The sequence below is a fragment of the Mesoplodon mirus genome (genome assembly GCF_964341445.2).
Source record: "Mesoplodon mirus genome assembly, chromosome: 9".
NCBI lineage: Eukaryota > Metazoa > Chordata > Mammalia > Artiodactyla > Ziphiidae > Mesoplodon > Mesoplodon mirus.
Genome location: NC_138985.1, coordinates 19041131 through 19062328, shown reverse-complemented (window position 1 = coordinate 19062328; position 21198 = coordinate 19041131). Strand labels below are relative to the sequence as shown.

Sequence of the window (21198 nt, the reverse complement as noted above, 5' to 3'; positions counted from 1 at the left end):
CTTAGAAGAGCACAACCTTCTGAGACTGAACCAGGAAGAAATAGAAAATATAAACAGACCAATCACAAGTACTGAAATGAAACTGTGATTAAAAATCTTCCAACAAACAAAAGCCCAGGACTAGATGGCTTCACAAGCCAATGTTCTATCAAACATTTAGATAAGAGCTAACACCCATCCTTCTCAAACTCTTCCAAAATATAGCAGAGGGAGGAACACTCCCAAACTCATTCTATGAGGCCACCATCACCCTGATACCAAAACCAGACAAACGTGTCACAAAAAAATAAAACTAGAGGCCACTATAACTGATGAACATAGATGCAAAAATCCTAGCAAAATTCTAGCAAATAGAATCCAACAGCACATTAAAAGGATCATACACCATGATTAACTGGGGTTTATCCCAGGAATGCAAGGATTTTTCAATATATGCAAATCAATCAATGTGATAAACCATATTAATAAACTGAAAGATATAAACCATATGGTCATCTCAATAGATGCAAAAAAAGCTTTCAACAAAATTCAGCACCCATTTATGATAAAACTCTCCAGAAAGTAGGCATAGAGGGAACTTACCTCAACATAATACAGGCCATATATGACAAACCCACAACCATCATCATTCTCAATGGTGAAACACTGAAACCATTTCCTCTAAGATCAGGAACAAGACAAGGTTGCCCACTCTCACCGGTATTATTCAACATAGTTTTGGAAGTTTTAGCCCCAGCAATCAAAGAAGAAAAAGAAATAAAAGGAATCTAAATCGGAAAAGAAGATATACAACTGTCACTGTTTGCAGATGACATGATACTATACATAGAAAATCCTAAAGACGCTACCAGAAAACTACTAGAGCTAATCAATGAATTTGGTAAAGTAGCAGGATACAGAATTAATGCACAGATATCACTTGCATTTCTATACACTAATGATTAAAAATCTGAAAGAGAAATTAAGGAAAACCCCCATTTACCATTGCAGCAAAAGGAATAAAATACCTAGGAATAAACCTACCAAAGGAGAAAAAAGACCTGTATGCAGAAAACTATAAGACAGTGATGAAAGAAATCAAAGACGATACAAACAGATGGAGAGATGTACCATGTTCTTGGATTGGAAGAATCAACATTGTGAAAATTACTATACCCAAAGCAATCTACAGATTCAATGCAATCCCTATCAAACTACCAATGACATTTTTCACAGAAAGAACAAAAATTTTCACAGTTTGTATGGAAACACAAAAGACCCCAAATAGCCAAAGCAATCTTGAGGAAGAAAAAGGGAACTTGAAGAATCAGGCTCCCTGACTTCAGACTATACTACAGAGCTACAGTAATCAAGACAGTTGGTACTGGCACAAAAACAGAAATATAGACCAATGGAACAGGATAGAAAGCCCAGAGATTAACCCACACACATATGGTCACCTTATCTTTGATAAAGGAGGCAAGAATATACAATATGCACTCTTCAATAAGTGGTGCTGGGAAAACTGGAATGTAAAAGAATGAAATTAGAACAATCCCTAACACTGTATACAAAAATAAACTCAAAATGGATGAAAGACCTAAATGTAAGGCCAGAAACTATCAAACTCTTAGAGAAAAACATAGAACACTCTATAACATAAATCACAGCAAGATCCTTTTTGACCCACCTCCAAGAGAAATGGAAATAAAAACAAAAATAAACAAATGGGACCTAATGAAACTTAAACGCTTTTGCACAGCAAAGGAAACCATATACAAGATGAAAAGAAAACCCTCAGAATGGAAGAAAATATTTCCAAATGAAGCAACTGACAAAGGATTAATCTCCAAGATTTACAAGCAGATCATGCAGCTCAATATCAAAACAACAAATAACTCAATCCAAAAATGGGCGGGAGACCTCAACGGACATTTCTCCAAAGATATACAGACTGCCAACAAACACATGAAAGAATGCTCAACATCATTAATCATTAGAGAAAGGCAAATCAAAACTACAATGAGATATCATCTCACACCAGTCAGAATGGCCATCATCAAAAAGTCTAGAAACAATAAATGCTGGAGAGGGTGTGGAGAAAAGGGAACCCTCTTGCACTGCTGGTGGGAATGTGAACTGGTACATCCACTATGGAGAACAGTATGGAGGTTCCTTAAAAAATGAAAAATAGAACTACCATATGACCCAGCAATCCTACTACTGATGAAAGTATATATTGGGCATATACCCGAGAAAACCATAATTCAATAAGAGTCATGTACCACAATGTTCATTGCAGCACTATTTACAATAGCCAGGATGTGGAAGCAACCTAGGTGTCCATCAACAGATGAATGGGTAAAGAAGATGTGGCACATATATACAATGGAATATTACTCAGCTATAAAAAGAAATGAAATTATTTGTAGTGAGGTGGATGGACCTAGAGTCTGTCATACAGAATGAAATATGTCAGGAAGAGAAAAACAAATACACTGACACATATATATGGAATCTAAAAAAAAAAAATGTACTGATGAACCTAGTTGCAGGGCAGGAATAAAGAGGTAGACAAAGAAGATGGACTTGAGGACATGGGGTGGGAGGGCAAAGCTTGGGTGAAGTGGAAGAGTATCATTGACATATCTACACTACCAAACGAAATATAGCTAGTGGGAAGAGCCTGCACTGCACAGGGAGATCGTTTGGTGCTTTGTGACCACTTAGAGTGGTGGGATAAGGAGGGTGGGAGAGAGACACAAGAGGGAGGGGTTATGGGGATATATGTATACATGTAGCTGATTCACTTTGTTGTACACATCGTAAAGCAATTATACTCCAGTAAAGATATTAAAAAAACCCCAAAAAGATCACCTTTCTATACTACCCGAAAAATCTTAGGTTTTCCTTCTTTAGTGAGAAAATTTGTACTTTGTTATATTCCATTTTGCTTCTTGGATTTCCTGTATCTTGGTCTTATCCAAGAGAGTTTAGAGTTATAATCAGAGGGAGCTAAACCTGAGGGGTAGCCACTGAGTGAATTTATGAGTCCCCTACTGGCAAAATCTGACTTTATTTTTATATATGTGATATTGTGATTTATAATAAGAAATACATATTTGTTCTTGACTTAGTTCCTGTCACAGAGCTCCTAAAACCCTTGGAATTTCCTGTGATAAGAGCCATTAAAATGTCTTTTGTTATGTTAATAAGGTGATTTTTAGAAAGGTAACCTAAGGATGGGGCCTGTTAGTCAGCAGAGGTGACCATGTGATTAGAAGGTTGGCACTTTCAGTAAACCTTCCCACCCCTCTAACCTCCCGGGAGGGGAGAGGAGCTGGAGGTTGAATCATCGAAAATGGCAAATGATTTAATCAATCGTGACTATGTAATGAATTCTTCATAAAAGAACCAAAAGGAAGGGCTCAGAGAGCTTCCAGGTGGAAATTTGGCACATCTGGAGAGGGCCTGGGAGCTCTGTGCCCCTTCCTCATACCTTGCCCAATGCGTCTCTTTCATTTGGTTGTTGCTGAGTTATATCCTTTCACAATAAACTGGTGATTTAGTAAGTAACATGTTTCTCTGAGTTTTGTACTGCCCTAGCAATTAAATCAAACCCTAGGAGGGGGTCTTGGTAACCTCTGATTTGTAGCCAGTTACTGAGAAGTACAGGTAACAACCTGGACTTGAGACCAGTGTCTGAAGTCCAAGGAGGGGTCTTGGAACCTCCAGTCTGTAGCTGGTTGTTCCAGAAGCATAGGTGATAAGCATAGGCGATTGCCATCTGAAGTCAGGGCAGTGTGAAGGCATTCTTTGTAGGACTGACCCTTAACCTGTGGGATCTGATGCGATCTCCAGGTAGATAGTGTCAAAATTGAGTTGAATTGTAGGACACCCAGCTGGTGTCCAGAGAATTGCTTGGATGTGTGAGAAAATTACAGAGTTCTTCTCTGTAATTGTGCCACCAAGTAAATATACAGTTAAGTTAATATGCTTAATTTTACTTTCGATTATTAGAGATTGTTTTTTATTTAATTTTGTTTCAGAATTACACAAATAATTCACGTGATTAAAAGTATCTATAGAATCCACAAAACAAGATTTATTCCAAGAAGTCTTGTTTCTCTCCTGTATTTCATTCCTCCCCCTCTATGTAATCATTTAAAAAATTATAGGGTTTTTTGTTTGTTTTATAATATAAACAAATGTCTCTATATTTGTGTATATCTGTATCAACGTCTATATCTGTGTATCTTCTTCCCCCTCATAGATAAATAATGATAACAATAAACATAAATATACATACATAATTTCTACATCTATGTTGTTTTAAAAAATTATTATCTGTAGGACACCAATCAATAGTAATGTATAGACACATTTGTCGTTCCTTTTTTATAGCTGTATAGTACTTCATTGTGTGTACCATATCTATTCATCATCCCCTATTAATAGTCATTTGGGTTGTTCTAGGCTTTTTTTTTTCCTGTAAATAAATAGTAGTGTAAAGCAGTGTTTATCAACTTTTTTTTTTTTTTTTTTTTTTTTTGCGGTACGTGGGCCTTTCACTGTTGTGGCCTCTCCCATTGCGGAGCACAGGCTCCGGACACGCAGGCTCAGCAGCCATGGCTCACGGGCCCAGCCGCTCCGCAGCATGTGGGATCTTCCCGGACCGGGGCACGAACCCGTGTCCCCTGCATTGGCAGGCAGACTCCCAACCACTGCGCCACCAGGGAAGCCCTGTTTATCAACTTTTGACATTAAAAAAGATTACTGAATCCTACCTCTTCAACTTCTGATTCAGTGGGTGACTTATTATGTTAAATTGATTTGTTACTTCAAGTGTCAATATTGTGTGTGTATGTGTTTGTATTGTAGAAAATTTTACTCACGTATAAAACTAGACATGATAGCCCAAGGACCCCCCATGCATCTGTCACCCAGTTTCAACGATCATCAACTCAGAACCAATTTTATTTTATCAGTATCCTCACTCATTTTCTCTTTTCCCACTGGATTGTTTTGAGGCAAATCTCAGGCTTGAATTTTGTGACTTCTATCAAATTACTTAACCATGTTAAGTGTCAGTTGCCTCCTCTGTAACATGGGAATAATCATAACTATTGTCAGTGGTGTGCTGGTAAACGTTTAAGAACCAGCTCTCTGGGGGAAAAGAAATCCTGATTTGTATCATGTGGCAGTTTCTGTTTTGTAAAGCCTCACACCATGGCCAGTTTCAAGCTACCAGTGTGATGTCACTGAATTGGGAAGAGTTGGGAAGAGACATTCAGCTTCAATCAGCAGCGTTCTGTAGCCTGTATAAGCCAGCTCCATCACACCACACTACCACTTCATAGAGTTGTCGTGAGGATTTATTGGGGGGAAAAAGTGCAGGTAATAGAGTAAGCATCAATAAATTGTAGCTCTGGGCTTCCCTGGTGGCGCAGTGGTTGAGAGTCCGCCTGCCGATGCAGGGGACACGGGTTCGTGCCCCCGTCCGGGAGGATCCCACATGCCGCGGAGCGGCTGGGTCCATGAGCCATGCAGCTGAGCCTGTGCGTCCGGAGCCTGTGCTCCGCAACGGGAGAGGCCACAACAGTGAGAGGCCCGCGTACCGCAAAAAAAAAAAAAAAAAAAAATTGTAGCTCTTACTGTTCTTATCATTATTTCTAGCCTAATGAGACTCTCTTATCACTTCAGAGACTCCTTCAACAGGTTTTTCCTCATTACCTGTTTTCCAGCATCTAAACATTCAGTTCTCAGTACTATCACAGGACCCATAAAGCAGTGTGATCCCATTCACTGACTTACTCCATATAATAATTGGCTTGCTACACATTATAATTAAAATAAAAACTTAAATACCTTAATCCCTTAGGGAATATAGCAAAGAAGTGTTGAAGTATTTGCCTCACAGATTTCATAATCTGATGAATATTCATTGTTTTGAGGGGAGTGTAAAGTTATTTCAGTGTTTTTTTGTTCTTATTATTTTTTAGTCTTGTCATAATTAATTACCTACTGCTGTTGGTAGAAACATCTGGGGAAATATAAATATTTCCATTTATAGTTATGATATAATGAACAGCATATGTCCAATTCAGTTTATCATGGCTTGGCTTGCATCTTTAAAGCCAATAAAATAAGTGTACTAATGCCTTTAGAGGATATAGCTTAATGGTTTACTTATATTGCTTTGACATTTTGTTCATGGGGATTTGAGGAATGTTAATTGTTGTCATTGTGCACATTTTAAAAAAATTGAAGTGGTCTCAGTGTCTTAACATTGGATATCTTATCTTCGCTCTGTAATCTTTTCTCAGTGAGCTGAAAGCAAGTCAGACAAATCCTGAAACCTCTGTCACTGTGTTCTGTGCTCCATTTATTCAATTTTGGGAAGCTTGCTATAGATCTGACACAGAAACAAAATCAAGATTAGGACTCTAGGCTTTGTGAAAAAAAGTTCAGTTGCCATAAAGTTATTTTACAAGGGGAAATCAAATAAAATTGGATACATTGTGCTCCATGTTAAAAATTCAATTAACATTATACTTACATTATATATAATCCAGTATTTGTAAGACTAAATATGAAACCTTTAAAGGTACCAAAAGTGCAGAGCATCATCATGGTGAAATTGGAGTGGCCATTTTTGAGTAGCATTAGTGTCAGGGTTTTTTGCAAACACTCAAAAGGTGCACAAAACATGCATTTTTTTCTCACTAAAACTAATCTGATAATTTCTATAGTCTTCTCTACTTTTTTCTATCCTTTCAACTGGGCAATTTTTTTCCACCCTTCAGCTTTTTTTTTTAATTGAAGTATAGTTGCTGTACAATATTATATAACTTACAGGTGTATAATATAGTGATTCACAATTTGTGAAGGTAATTCTCCATTTATAGTTATTATAAAATATTGGCTACATTGCCTGTGTTGTAAAATATATCCTTGTAGCTTATTTTATACCTAATAGTTTGTACCTCTTAATTCCCTACCCCTCTATTGCCCCTCCCCTCTATCCACTCCCCTCTTTTTACCCTTCAGTTTTAAAGCTAAAAGGATCAAATTTTCGCTACAATCTCAGTGACTGCACCACAGATTTTTGCTGCAATCTCAATGACTGCCCCATAGTTGTGAAGACTTGAAAATATAGAATTGAGGCCTTTTATCACCAGTCTTCTATTTTATTTGGCAAGCCTGGGCTCAGGTCTTCATTATGTGTAATAAAACATACAGGGATTTTTTTTTCCTAGGGGGCTAGTAATCATTTCTAAGGCCAGTTGGACATAATAGGATCAGTTAATTAGTAAATAAAATTTGAGTCACATCGTCAACATTTGCTATATTGAAGAATAAAAGCTTTGGGAGCACCATTGCTACATTGTTGGAGTGTCTCTGTGTTTGTGTAATAAAGCAATGGGTAATCAAGGTGATGAAATAAAGATGTCCAGTAAGGGATACACTCACGACAGTGCTGGTTCAGGTCAGAGAGGAAAGGCTTTCGTGAACAGTCTAAGTATAATCAAATACTTTATGTTTTCGTGATGTTTAGGCTCTGTAACTATATAGTTACAACTACAAAAAACCACAACGCTCCCAATACCTCTTATTTCTGCATATTTCTAACTCCTGGCCCCCACTATAAGCCATCAAAGTATTGGGCTTGAATACTCAAATTTTATAGTATTATACTTAAGAATGCAATTATCATGTCAAAGGTGAACTGACAGGGTACTGAATTACAATAGCTAACGTTTGTTGAGTACTGCGTGTCAGGTACCATTTCAAGAGCTATGCTTATAGTAACTCATGTAATTCTCTCAGTAATTCTAAACATTAGTTATTATTACATTACCATTTTATAGGTGAGGAAATGGAGGCCTCGGGATTTTAAGTTGGCCAAGATCACACAGCTATTAAACGGCAGAGGCAGGATTTGAACCTAGCGTGCCTAGTGCTGACCCTGTGGTACTTAACTGTCACACTGTGCCGCATCCTACAGAGAATATTTTAAAATGCAGTAGACATGATATATGTAACTTAAATGCCACCGTTGCTGTAGCTACTGGTAGCTCTGGTAGCTGTGGGTGCCACAGAGATGGATTTGAAGATTTCCAAAGAGACTGCTGAAGAGGGTAGTTGCGTAAAACATTACTAGGTCGTAAATGAGGTAGAAATGTTAGTGAAGTCATGACTAGAGATAAATGTGGAAATTTAACCAAAAACTTCTGCAGATCCTTAAAGATGTGGCTTCCCTCCCACCCCTTCCCTGGTGACCTGTTTTCCTGGAGCAGAACAACTGATTAGCATATTTTATTTCTGTTGTTAATGCCAAGCCTATTTGCCACCACCGTGTTTGTCTGATTGGTGGCATTTAGTGCAGTGCTTGGAGGTTCTCTGTGGAGCTCTTAGACGTCAGCTCTAAATCATCTGCTCAGCCTCCCTGACTGCAAGCTCCAAACCTCCCACCTGGTGCACTGGTCACAGGCATCCACACACTCTCCATATGTGGACAGAATTATACTTAGCCTCGGGCAGAGGTGGGGGGGGGGGACACTGCAAATTAGAAGCTCTCTGAGCAGGCCCTTACGTGGCCAAATCCTGTTCCTTGTAATTGGGATTGTGTTTGTAAATCCCTATACCCCCGGGTGAGACTATTACACCCCTGTAATTTGCATGGAAAGGAAAAAAACAGTCTGCTTAACAGAGGCCAAATAAACTTCCTCTAAAAACTGGACAGTGTGGGTGGGCTTTTTGCAACCACATTCTTCCATGAAATGCAATCTCAGTCTTTCACAGAGAACTTCTCATTGCTTAAAAAAAAATTTCCTGAAGTCTACATTCAATGATAGCTTAGTTAGTCGTATTTCCAGTCTTTAGAAAGAGATCTTGATGTCACCTCTTGTGACATCTTTATAAAGAATCATATTATTGTTATGTAAGCCGAAACTCTGCTTGGCTCTCATCAATAGCATGTTGGATGGGGTGGCAGTATTGGGGGGGGGTAGTGTAATTAATTGTGTTGGTAAGTAAACTTAGGATAGTTGTTACTAATAACTTTTGCTAGGTACAAATGACTTCTTCCTGTCTGAAGGTCTTTAATGAAAAGTTTAATTATCATTATACTGTAACTGTTTATATGTTCTTTTAGAGTTTATGTTAGCCAGTGATTTTCAATATTAAAAAAAAATTCTATGGATGACAATGGGTTACCTCTCTGTAAAGCTATATATTAATTTCAAAAAGTCATGTGGACTCCTGCATGCAGTTTCCAACTGCAAATCTAGAACTTTTTTCTAGACTTTTTTGTCAATATATTTGTCTTTTGATGTAAATTATCTCTCCCCCTCCTGCTGCCCACGCTTCTAAGTAATACCCCTCATTATTTTATGTGATGTTACATTCTATTATACTTTGCATTTTAGGCAAGTCTAAATTGTAAAATCAATCAATATTTAGAAAATGAGTTATTCTTGTATGGTAGCATCTTAATAAAGCATTGCCTCAATACCTAACCGTGAGTCACAGAACACTAATCGCAAACATATTTCTCTGAGTGAGAGCACTGCAGTTCCTCATGATCCTCTTCATTTATTTGAGTTGTGTTATGAAGTCCTAATCCCCAGTATCTCAGAAGGGGACCTTATTTGTAAGTAAGATCACTGCACATATAATTAATTAAGTAAAGATGAGGTCATACTGGAATAGGGTGGGCTCCTAATCCAATATGACTGGTGTTCTTGTAAGAAGATACAGAGACACAGGGAGAATGCCATGTGACAGTGGAGGATTGGAATGATGTACCTATAGATCAAGGAACTCCTGGACCCACCAGAAGCTAAGAAAAAGGCATCAACAAAAGTTCCCTGACAGCCCTCAGAAAGAACCAACCTGCTGACACCTTGATTTTGGACTTCTTGCCTCCCAAACTGTGAGACAATAAATTCCTGTCGTTTTAAGCCACCCAGCTTGTGATACTTTGTTACAGCAGCCCTAGTACACTAATACCAGGCATAAAGCAGTGAATTCAGATAAAAACCTTTCTCTTAACACCAGAATTCCAACCCTTCTCATGCCTTGCTGGATCTCTTGCAGTAATTTTCCAGGCACTGTCCTTGATGCTCTTTGGTTTGCTTTGCACCCATCCATTTTACACACCACTACCATTTTAATATTTCCTTCTGCGTATACAAAAGTCCAGTAATCCTCTTCATTGTGCCTGCAGCAGTGCAAATTTTTAAGCGAGGCATTCAAGGGCCTTCTTTTCTGGCCTTGACTGCCTTTCCAGCCCTTCCCTTCCCCTGCCTTGCGCCTGCTGTGCACAGCACTGTATTCCAACCACTCCCACTTCTCCTTGTTCTCTCAGTGTGACCAGCACTTTTCCACTTCGAGCATGCTGTTCCTTTTGCAACAAGCCCCCCTCCAGAATTATACTCCCCTTTCAAAACCAAGCTGAAAGGCTGCTGTCATTGTTTATTGATTCTGTCCCCAGAGCATTTGCTATCCCTTTGGGCTCACAAAATAATGTAGACTCTTTATGATCCTTAGAGTAGTTTGCTTTGTATTACCAATATCTGTGCATGAGTCTTCCATTGTGTTAAGCACTCAAGGAATCTTGAACTTTTGTTGGCAGAAATCTGGCATCTTCAGGGTAGATCATAATTCCATAACAGACCAATCAGAAACACATTCTGCTGATTTCAGGTTTCTGTTATGCTCCCCTGATACGTTTGCCTTACATTCCCTTGAATGTAAGGTGAACATTCCCTTGTTAGGGAAGTTTTCCACTATAATCTCTTCAGATATTTTCTCAGACCCTTTCTTTTCCTCTTCTCCTTCTGGGACTCCTATAATTCGAATGTTGGTGTGTTTAGTGTTTTCCCAGAGGTCTCTGAGATTGTCTTCAATTCTTTTCATTCTTTTTTCTTTATTCTGCTCCTCGGCAGTTATTTCCACCATTCTGTCTTCCAGCTCACTTATCCGTTCTTCTGTCTCAGTTATTCTGTTACTGATTCCTTCCAGTGTATTTTTCATTTCAGTTATTGTTCATCTCTGTTTGTTTGTTCTTTAGTTCTTCTAGATCTTTGTTAAACATTTCTTGTATTTTCTCAATCTGTGCCTGCATTCTATTTCTGAGATTTTGGATCATCTTTACTATCATTACTCTGAATTTTTTCAGGTAGATTGCCTATTTCCTCTTCTAGGTTTTTACCTTTCTCCTTCATTTGTGAGATACTTTTTTGCCATCTCATTGTTTTGTTGTTTTTTTTTTTTTTTTGATGGGTGGGATTGTGTTCCTTTCTTACTGGTTGTTTGGCCTGAGGTTTCCAACACTGGAGTTTGTAGGCTGTTGGGTAGAGCTCGTCTTGGTCCCGAGATGAGGTCCTCCAGGAGACCTCACTCCAATGAATATTCCGTGGGGTCTGAGGTTCTCTGTTAGTCCAGTGGTTCAGACTCAGAGCTCCCACTGCAGGAGCTTTGGCCTGACCCCTGGCTCGTGAACCAAGATCCCGCAAGTGGTTCACTTGGGGGTTCCTCCCATCTCCCTGGGCATCACGGTCCCCCACCAGCGTCCAGCAGGTGCCCTAGTTGTGAGGAGACCGTGAATTCTGCATCTTCCCATGCTGCCATCTTGACTCTGCCGCCTCCTAATATATTTTAAATATGAAAGGAAGTTTTAAATCTCTAAGACTACTTTGCAATCATTTAGCCTTGAGGAATATGAAACACTCATTTTTCTGATAGAATATTCACATTATTGCCTCAGTGGAGTATGAATTTTAACAAAATTTAGATGAAAGTAGTATACATCATATTTGAAAACAATTTCCTTGTGGTCTGTCTTTAAACATTTATTGATATTTATTTTATCTGATTTGGAATCAGATGAATTGAAAACATGATGAAATATATATCATCAGAATTCATTCATTAAGTGATGGTGCTTTCTTACAGCACATAAACTGCCACTATGATGTATATAGATAAAGTGCTTGCCATAATTATAATGTTTTACATGTTTAAACTGTAATTTTTTTATATTGTGTGATTTAATATTTTTTAACTTATTAGTTAATTCTGTAAGAAGACAAAGCCTGAAGTTACTGAATGAAATGTCTTTACCAGAATATTATATCTTTGTTCTGTAAGTTACTAGGGACATGGATAGAAATTTAGGGCCCCTAAGAAGAAGTTTTAATGATGTAGAAGAAGCCAACATTTATGTAGTATTTATTATGGGCTAGGTATTGTTCTATACACTTACATGCGTTAACTATGTAACCTGATGAGATGGGTAATATTGTTTGTTTTCCATATTTCACATGTAATGAAACTGAGGCACAGGGGGTTTACATAATTTAACAAGAACATAGCTAGTATATGGCAGAACTGGGATGTGAACCCAGGCAGTTTGGTTCTAGAGTCCTTTCTCTTGACTACTGCTATACAGCTTACATTCATCAAAGTTTTCCTTTGACTGCTGTAAAGTAAACAGATTATGGTTCTTTTTGACAGTAGGAAATACTATGGAGAAGAGGAAAGCAGACTTAGAAGTCTGCTCATTTAGCAAACAATTATTGACTGATGCTGTGCAAAATCAATGTAAGACCAAACCACTTTTCTCAAGAAACTTAAAATTTAATAAAGGAAATAGAATTAAATGAAGTGTGATAAGAGTTATATTAAAAGGATGTATTAATCAGGGAAATTCAGTTTTGCTTTGGTAACAAATTAACCCCCAAGTTGCAGCTTAACTCAATAGTCTGATAGGAGTTGAAGACTCTTCAGGGTAGTTGTCCTCCATGCAGGGACTCAGCAATCTAAGGTATTTCCATATTGTGGCTATACTATCACAGTGTGTGGCTTCCATTGCCATCAAGGCAAGGGAATAAAGGAAGCTAGAGGACTCACAGTCTCTGCTCTGTGCTTCAAGTAGGAAATAGTACACTTCACTTCTGTTCATATCCCATTGGTCAAAATTATTCACATGGGCCCTTGAACTGCAAAGAGGCTAGAAATTGTGTGTGAGTATATGGCTATCTGTGCACACCAAATGCCCTGACCAAAAAGCTATGTACAATTAACTGGAGCAGGAGAGAGTTGGACAAGAGTTAGTTAGGATTCTATAGAAAGTTGACTAGAAAGTAGCAGAAAAAGTCATGAAGTCATGATAGAGGCTGGTGAAAGTAACTGAGAAACACAAAAGGTTCTGGGCATTGTATGGGAAGAAGCTGGAGGCAGAGTCTCTCCAGTACCATGGAGAGCTCCTGTCATTTAAATTACTGTAATACCATATGATGTCAATTGCAATGCCTTTATGCAGCAACAGTTCATTCCATTAACATTTATTATGTGCATATGATAAATTTTTGGAGATAAAATATTCATAATATAACTAACTTGTCTAATGGGGAAGACAGGTAACTCTCTGTAATGCAATGAGTACTTCAATAACAGAACGGTTCTCTGGGTATTATGAGAACATGCAAATGTTCCTAACAGTATCCTTGGATACAGGAGGAGTTGTACAGGAAAATTTCGTGGAGGAGATGGTTTATGATCTTGTGTGTATTAAGTTAAAAGTAATGGTTTAGCCAAGCCAGAGGAAGAAAGGGCACTTAGGTCAAGGGTCAGCAAACTTTTTCTGTAAATGGCCAGATAGTTAGCATTTTAGGCTTTTCAGGTTATAACGGTAGGTCTCTTTTGCATATTTTTCATTTTTTTTACAACTTTTCAAAATGTAAAACTATTCTTAGTTCAGTGGTTGTACAAAAACAGGCCATAGTCCAGATTTGACCAGTGGGTCATAGTTTGCTAACCCCTGGTCTAGGCAGAAGGAACAGGAGCAAAGCCAGAGATAAGTACATACAACTATATTCAGTTTGGTTTTGATAGAGTATGAAGTTTGAGTAAGGGTCATGATAGATGAGCCCAGTTAGATAGAGGACAGAATTTCATGTTGAAGTACTTAGGACTAATTTTGTCAAGTTTGGATTGCACTGAAGGATTTAAATCAGTAGAATGATAAAATCAGATTTGCATTTTAGAAAGATACCTGTACTGAGAATTAACCTGAGGAGGCAAAACTGAATACAGAGATGAGTTTGGGAGCTATTGGCACTGGTCAAAAAAAGAGATAATGAAAGCCTGAAATAAAGCCATGGTGGGAAGGGTAGGCAAGAGGGGACACAGTTGAAAAAATTTTGAGGTAACATCAGAAAGAGTTGATGATTGATTGGAGTGACTCTAAGACCAGGTAAGTAGTGTACTTTTAGCTGAGATAATAAATATTATGCTGGCTCATTGATGTTCCTCCTTTAGCAGGAACTCTGTCATTTATTCCAGATTTACACCTCTGGAGTCAGAAACCAGAGGCACATCTTCTCTGCTTGTGTGACTTTTGGGGAAATCTATTAGGCTGTGCAGCAAGGGTATGGGGAGCTCTTGCTACTGTCCATCAAATAGATTGACTGCTATGAGCAGTACTTTTCCTGTGACAGAAAGCCTGTTCAAGGTCAAGGGTAAAGAACTCAATGTATAGGTTCATGGAAATAGTCCTAAAAGCTGTGGTCTTTTAAGACTATCAGTTATTTTAGCTATTTTTGGATCAAGAAATCCAGAACTTTATAGACTTTGAAATTTCCCTCTGAAGTAGACATAAGCCATCTATGATTGGCCACCATTTCTATACAGTTTCTCATATTGTTAGTACCAGCATCCCCAAATAGAATTTTAATACTTCCTTTCTAGGGTGAAGGCATGTAACTTAGTTTCCACCTACTAGACCAACGCTCATGAGACTTGAATATAGAAGAATGCAATATGAAGTGAGGACCAAGTGTGGGGAAATCCAGATTCAGTCAAGTGCAACAGTGAAAAGGAGGGGAGTATAGGTCTGGACACATAGCCAGCGTGGTGCAATTAGTTTGGAAAGGCTGGGGGCAGACAATGTGTAGCGATTATCTACCACCAAGCAACTTTTAAGAGGGGAGGTGGAGTATGCAGTGTTAGGAGGAAAGGCAGCAGAGATATGCTTTGAAACATATTAAATATGTTTAAATTTTTAAATTTAAACATATTTTTAAGTTAAATACAGTGCAGACTTTACATAGCTCTTTGGAAAGGATGTGCTCTGTCAAACTCAGCGGCCACATAGACCTAAGTGTAACTGGATGGCTTCGCCCCTTAGGGGAGCACTTTTGACCTAAAGATGTCTCACTCACACCTGTACCTAACTCAGGGATGTGTCTAGCAAGAGGACAAAAGTTATCCAAAAACTGTCTGATAAGAAATTAACATCTTTGGAGAGAGAGGGTTGGAATGGGGGGGAGGACAGCACCTGAACTTGTTTCTAGAGCAGGGGCCCTCTTCATGCTCACTCTCAGATGGTTTGCATTTCATCACTGGATTTGGATTTAGGTTGGATCGACACAGGGGTCTGTCCCGGAATTGAGGTACTGCCTCTTATGGACACAAGGAGGGAGGAATCCAGTGGACAGTGTAAGATAGAAGACGGATCTGCGTTCCAGTGCTGTTCACTAGCTCTGTTATGAACACTTGTTTAAGTGTTGGAAAGTCACGTAAATCCACCGGTTCTTGATAATTCTCATTTATCTCTGAAGTGGGAATGATAGTAACAGCTAACACATACAGTACTAACTATGTGTGTATATTCATCTAGTCTTCAGAGCCACCCTATTATTATCTCCGTTTTCCTGGAGGGGAAAGTGGGAACAGTGTTTCAGTAACCTGCCCAAAATTCCACAATTCCGTGGTAGTGGAGCAAAGATCTGAAGCCAGGCAGACTGCCTGCAGGGTCTGTGCTCTCAACCTTTCCCCTCTATTGCCTCTATAATAGTCGTAAGGTAATAACATGGGGAAAACACCTGGCACAGAGAGGGCATTTGATAAACAGTAGTGCTTGAAGAGGGATGGAGAGGGAAGGCAAAAGCAAGAATTCTCACCTTTGTAACTGCACGAGTGAGGAAAGAATCAGGCTGACTTAGAATAAGCTCTTTGTGTATAACCAACAGGATGTATGGGAATAGCATGGATCCTCATACCTTTCTAACGTATACCCATAGACATACAATTCCAGAAGATTTTCGTACTTTTTTCCTTCTAGACCTAAATTTGAAACCAAATGCCTTCAAATCAATGCTTTAAAAGTTAAATATACCCAGTGCATATGTGTGAGTGTGGGTGCCCATACTTTTCATTAACTTGTATCACTACTTGAAAGCTATTATTTTCATATCCATTTTCATCAGACTGGTACTTCACAGATAAGCTGCAATAAGTATGTTTTCGGGAAGTTCGGTGATTACTTTTCAGCATATAAAATCATGTTTAGCTTTGTTGAAATATTTGTGTACATTGACCTAGCAAAGAAGGCAAATAATAGACAAGTCAAATTCTGCAAGTAAACAGTTATTCATATTTGAATCAAATGAAAAGATTAAAGAATGACATAAAGGAACTCCATAATTCACTTTCTCTCTTCACTTAAAATATAACAGTAACTTTCCAGACTACATTTTCAGAGCAGTCTACTTTTTATTAACTCATGTAAGCCTTTAGATATCCCTTTGAAACAAAGAAAAAATGATGAAAATAAAAGGAAACAGAAATCATCTTAAATATTTGTCTGTTCTTACACATTTTATACAGACATAAGTTAATGAATTTAATAAACTTCCTGACAAAATATTCTGCCATACTTTCTGAAGGTGTTGGAAACAATAAAATATTTAAGATTTCATAATTTTTATATATGAAGGTTACATTTATCACAAACCAAAAATCTATAATCTTAATGTACTTTCCCTTTATTTCGTGATATCCCATCCACAGATGTCTTAGTTCTTGAATTACATGAAAAAAACAGGACCTGCTTCTACCCACTTTAACACTAACTATGGCAAATTACAAACTGAACTGATTTGAATAATCCACATCTTTAATCTATAAAATATAGAATAAACCCAACGTGAATGTGTAATTTTCCTAGTACATTGGTTATTTTTGGTAATAACATCTTCAGGGTGTTTCTTGGAAGCGAATAGCCTACATTTTTATGAGGATGTGTACATTTTATTTTCAAAATGGGGGAATCATAGAAATTCTAGTTAAAGTTCTGAAGACTCAAGGTATGCACATTAAAAGCATAGAAGAGTATTCCTGAGGGAAAATGGAGTTCATACAAGGTTTAGTCACAAACTTAAAATAACTGAAGACTTGTCAAGGAAAATGACACCCCGGAAGGCACAGAAATGAGTATCACTGTCTTAAAAGGGATCATGGAAGCAACTTTAGAACAATTAAAGCCATCGTGAGCCTAATCTTGCAGAAGTATAATGTGGATAAAGGAAACTCTGGCATAGATTCCTATCCTTTAACCACAACTTTGATTAAGAAGACAGATGCTAGATAATTTTAAATTAGCTATCCAATGGTTTGAAGAATTTAATGAATTTAAAACACTCATACTTTGTCAAAGGAAGAGTTATATTAAAAAGTTACCTTGGTTATTTCTTGATACAGAAATTATAGTTAGATTTTCAATATTCCTATTTTTCAAATGTGTGTACACAATATTCAAAAGGAAAATGTATCTATAACATAAATGCTTTAAAATCTATCAGGACAGTTATCGGTCTCATAGAACCTCACAGATTGAAGGATACCCTTTACTTCTTCATCCAAAGTTAGACAAAGAGAGCCATACTTCTTGAAGTGCTTTCTTTCTCTCATAGTCCAGTTCTCTTGGAAAAGAATAGCTTCTTTTTCGGGGGAAGAAATTCCACAGAAAAAAATTTTTGTATGAAAGTTTACACATAGCCACAACAATGAAAATAAAATCTTTGTTATAGCTACACTACACACATATATATTTTATATGTATATATCTCCCTGAGATACACAGTGTAATTAAATTCTTTTATCATAGATCTGATTTCCCCTTTTTCAAGTAATATTAAAACTCAATATATATATCCTATTATCCAGCATGCAGCAAGGGAAAGCACCATCGTAAATTTAAATTCATTATCAAATTCAAATTAAAGTTATCCAAGAGTAGGTTTCCAAATCACATATATTAGATGGCATATGTCTTTCATGACACAAAAGCCATTAAGAAGATCGCTGTGGCACATGCAGTAAATTGTGTTTCACAGAACACTGGAAGCTGATGCTGACTGCTCTCCTCCTCGTTCTCATTTTGTATGCATACCTCTGCTCATTATGTCTGCCTTTGTGAGCTGTCCTCCCATCTTTCTTCTGTTCATTTAAATTGTACTCAGAGAGCTAAGGCACTGAAAGGAGTCTTAGAGATCATGGACCAGCAGTTTATAGATGTTGGAAATGAAGATTGAGAGGGAGCACCCTGACCAAGGTCATGCAGCAGCAGGTGACAGAGCTGAGGGTACGATCTCGTGCTTATACTCTCCTGACTCGTGTACATAAAAGCAAATATGGGGGGCTTCCCTGGTGGCGCAGTGGTTGAGAGTCTGCCTGCCGATGCAGGAGACGCAGGTTCGTGCCCCGGTCCGGGAGGATCCCACGTGCCGCTCAGTGGCTGGACCCGTGAGCCATGGCCGCTGGGCCTGCACGTCCGGAGCCTGTGCTCCGCAGCGGGAGAGGCCACGACAGTGGGAGGCCCATATACCGAAAAAAAAAAAAAAAAAGCAAATATGGGAAATCTTAGTTTTCCCCCCAAAACTCAATTCCAATCTCCCTCTTCAACAAAGTCATTTTTTTCTTTTTCTATTATAGTTTACTATAAGATATTGAATATAGTTCCCTATACAGTAGGACCTTGTTGTCTACAGTGCCATTTCTGACTGTGCAGCAAGGATGCTTGTTTGAATCCAGGCTATACTGCCCTTGCTGTATAACTGTAAGCAAGTATTTGTCTTCATCATATTAGTTTCCTCATGGGTAAAATAGAGAAAATAACAGCTCCTACTGCATAGGATTGTTAAGAGCCTTAAACAAGTAAATATTCATGAAACGCTTAGAATAGTGTCAGGCCATAGTAAGTGCTCAATAAACATTAGTTGTCATTATTACAATTGTCCACATTAATCTCTCTCCTCTTTTGTATTTTTCACAAATACCACCCAGTTAGCACTTACTTATTTTCTAGTTGTTCTCTTTATAATGTTAGTTTATTCCAGTTTTCTTGTCCCAGCTGAAGTCATTTCAAGGTAGGGACAATGTTCTATATTTCTTCTGTGTACCTCCATAGGGCCTAACCCAATGTTTGATGCAACACAGGGATTCTGTAAATACTGTTTTTTTCTGCTGATTCACTCAGAATGTCTGGGAACCAGTATTTATTCAATCTGTTTAGGTGATGCTTCTGTGTAGCCAAGTTGGAGAACTGCTGTGCTAGACGGTTGGATTGCAAGAATGTCATCCTGTAGGGTATTTACCCAGGGTAGGGCATGAGGCAATTGCAACTCTATAGCTACCTTTTAAAATTCTGTCAAGTAATATGCAGTCTAGACATGACTCACTTTCTAAGAGGAGCTTTGAGGAGTGAGGAGATATTTGAACATGAATTCTGTTATCAAGACTCTGTGACCCTGAAACGTTATTTTGTTTGATTCATTTCCATTCCCACATGATTGTAGCTGGAACTTTTGCTTTCATTTTTGGCCAGGGTGACTCCTGCATATGTATCATTTTCCATACACTGGATCCCTGCTTTATGCCCGACCAGAGGGAAGTGGCAATTCCTGAGTCACGGCTGCAGAGTCTCCTTCAGCACTCTGTGATTTCCTTGGGAGTCTGGAGTCTGTCATCCTCTCTAACCTTGTGGTTTCTCTGGCTTGATGACTTTCATCCTTTTTTCTCAAGATACAGCTTTAAAAATACCCATATATATATATATATATATATATATATATATATATATATATATATACTTGAGAAAAGTAACATCATTAGGATATGTCAAAATATAGACTTGTTCTTCTATTTCTTTAGCCAGTATGACCTATTCTGAACAACTTGCTATTCTAGAAGATTCTATTTCATTAGTTGATGTAATGTGTATAATTTACATTGTCTTTTATTTTTATAGTTAAATTATTCTTGTATTTATTTAGAAAATATTTCTTGAGTATCTGTGATGTGCCAGACATTGTGATAGTCGCTTCAAATATAAAGATTAAAGACCTAGTCCCTCATAGACTCCCTGGAAAGATGGTCCAGGGTATGATGGAGCAATGTGTGAACTGCTGTGATGACATGTAAGCAGGGCACCTATCCAAATACAGGGGTACTGTACCAGATGCTGCCATATGTATTGAGTCATTTAATTCTCACAATAACTTTAGGATGGAGTGGACATGTGTTTTCATTTTAAAGACAGGGAAACTAGATCTCAGAGAGAGTAAGCCATTTGCCCAAGTTCACAAAGCCAACAAGTTAATTTTTTATTTAACTGCCCACTCCTGGCAATGGTTTTTTTTTATTAATAAACTTTATTTTTAGAGCAGTTTTAGGTCACAGCAAAATTGAGTAAAACGTTTTTCCATATACCACCCCCCCCAGCCTCCCAGGCATCCTGCACCACAGTGATACCTTTGTTACAGCAGATGAACCTACACTGACACATCATTGTCGCTCAAAGTCCATACTTTACATTAGGTTTCGTTCTTGGTGTTGTGTATTCACCATTGCACTATTATAAAGAATAGTTTCACTGACCTACAAATCCTCTGTGCTCTGCCTAGTCATACCTCCCTCCTTCCCTCCTCACCCCGGCAACCACTGTCTCCATAATTTTACCTTTTCTAGAATGTCACATAGTTGGAATCATACAACATGTAGTTCTTTCATATTGGCTTCTTTCATTTAGTACTATGCACTTATTTATTCATGTCTTTTCATGGCTTGGTAGCTCATTTCCTTTTAACACTGAAAAATATTCTATTGTTTGGATGTACCAGTTTATCCATTCACTTAATAAAGGATATCTTGGTTATTTCCAAGTTTTGACAGTTATGAATAAAACTGCTATATACATCCATATGCAGGTTTTTGAGTGGATATAAAATTTCAGTTTATTTGAGTGAATACCAAGGAGTGTGATTTCTGGATTATGTGGTAAGAGTATGTTGATTTTTGTAAGAAAACACCGAACTGTCTTCCAAAATGGCTATACCATTTTGCATTCTCACCAGCAATGAATAAGTTACT

General features: G+C 38.0%; 1 protein-coding gene across 1 annotated transcript in view; it reads left to right on the top strand.

Moving 5' to 3' along the window:
• Positions 1 to 21198, top strand: part of RELN (reelin) — a 525441-nt gene that overhangs the window by 128071 nt on the left and 376172 nt on the right. The window lies entirely within an intron of this gene.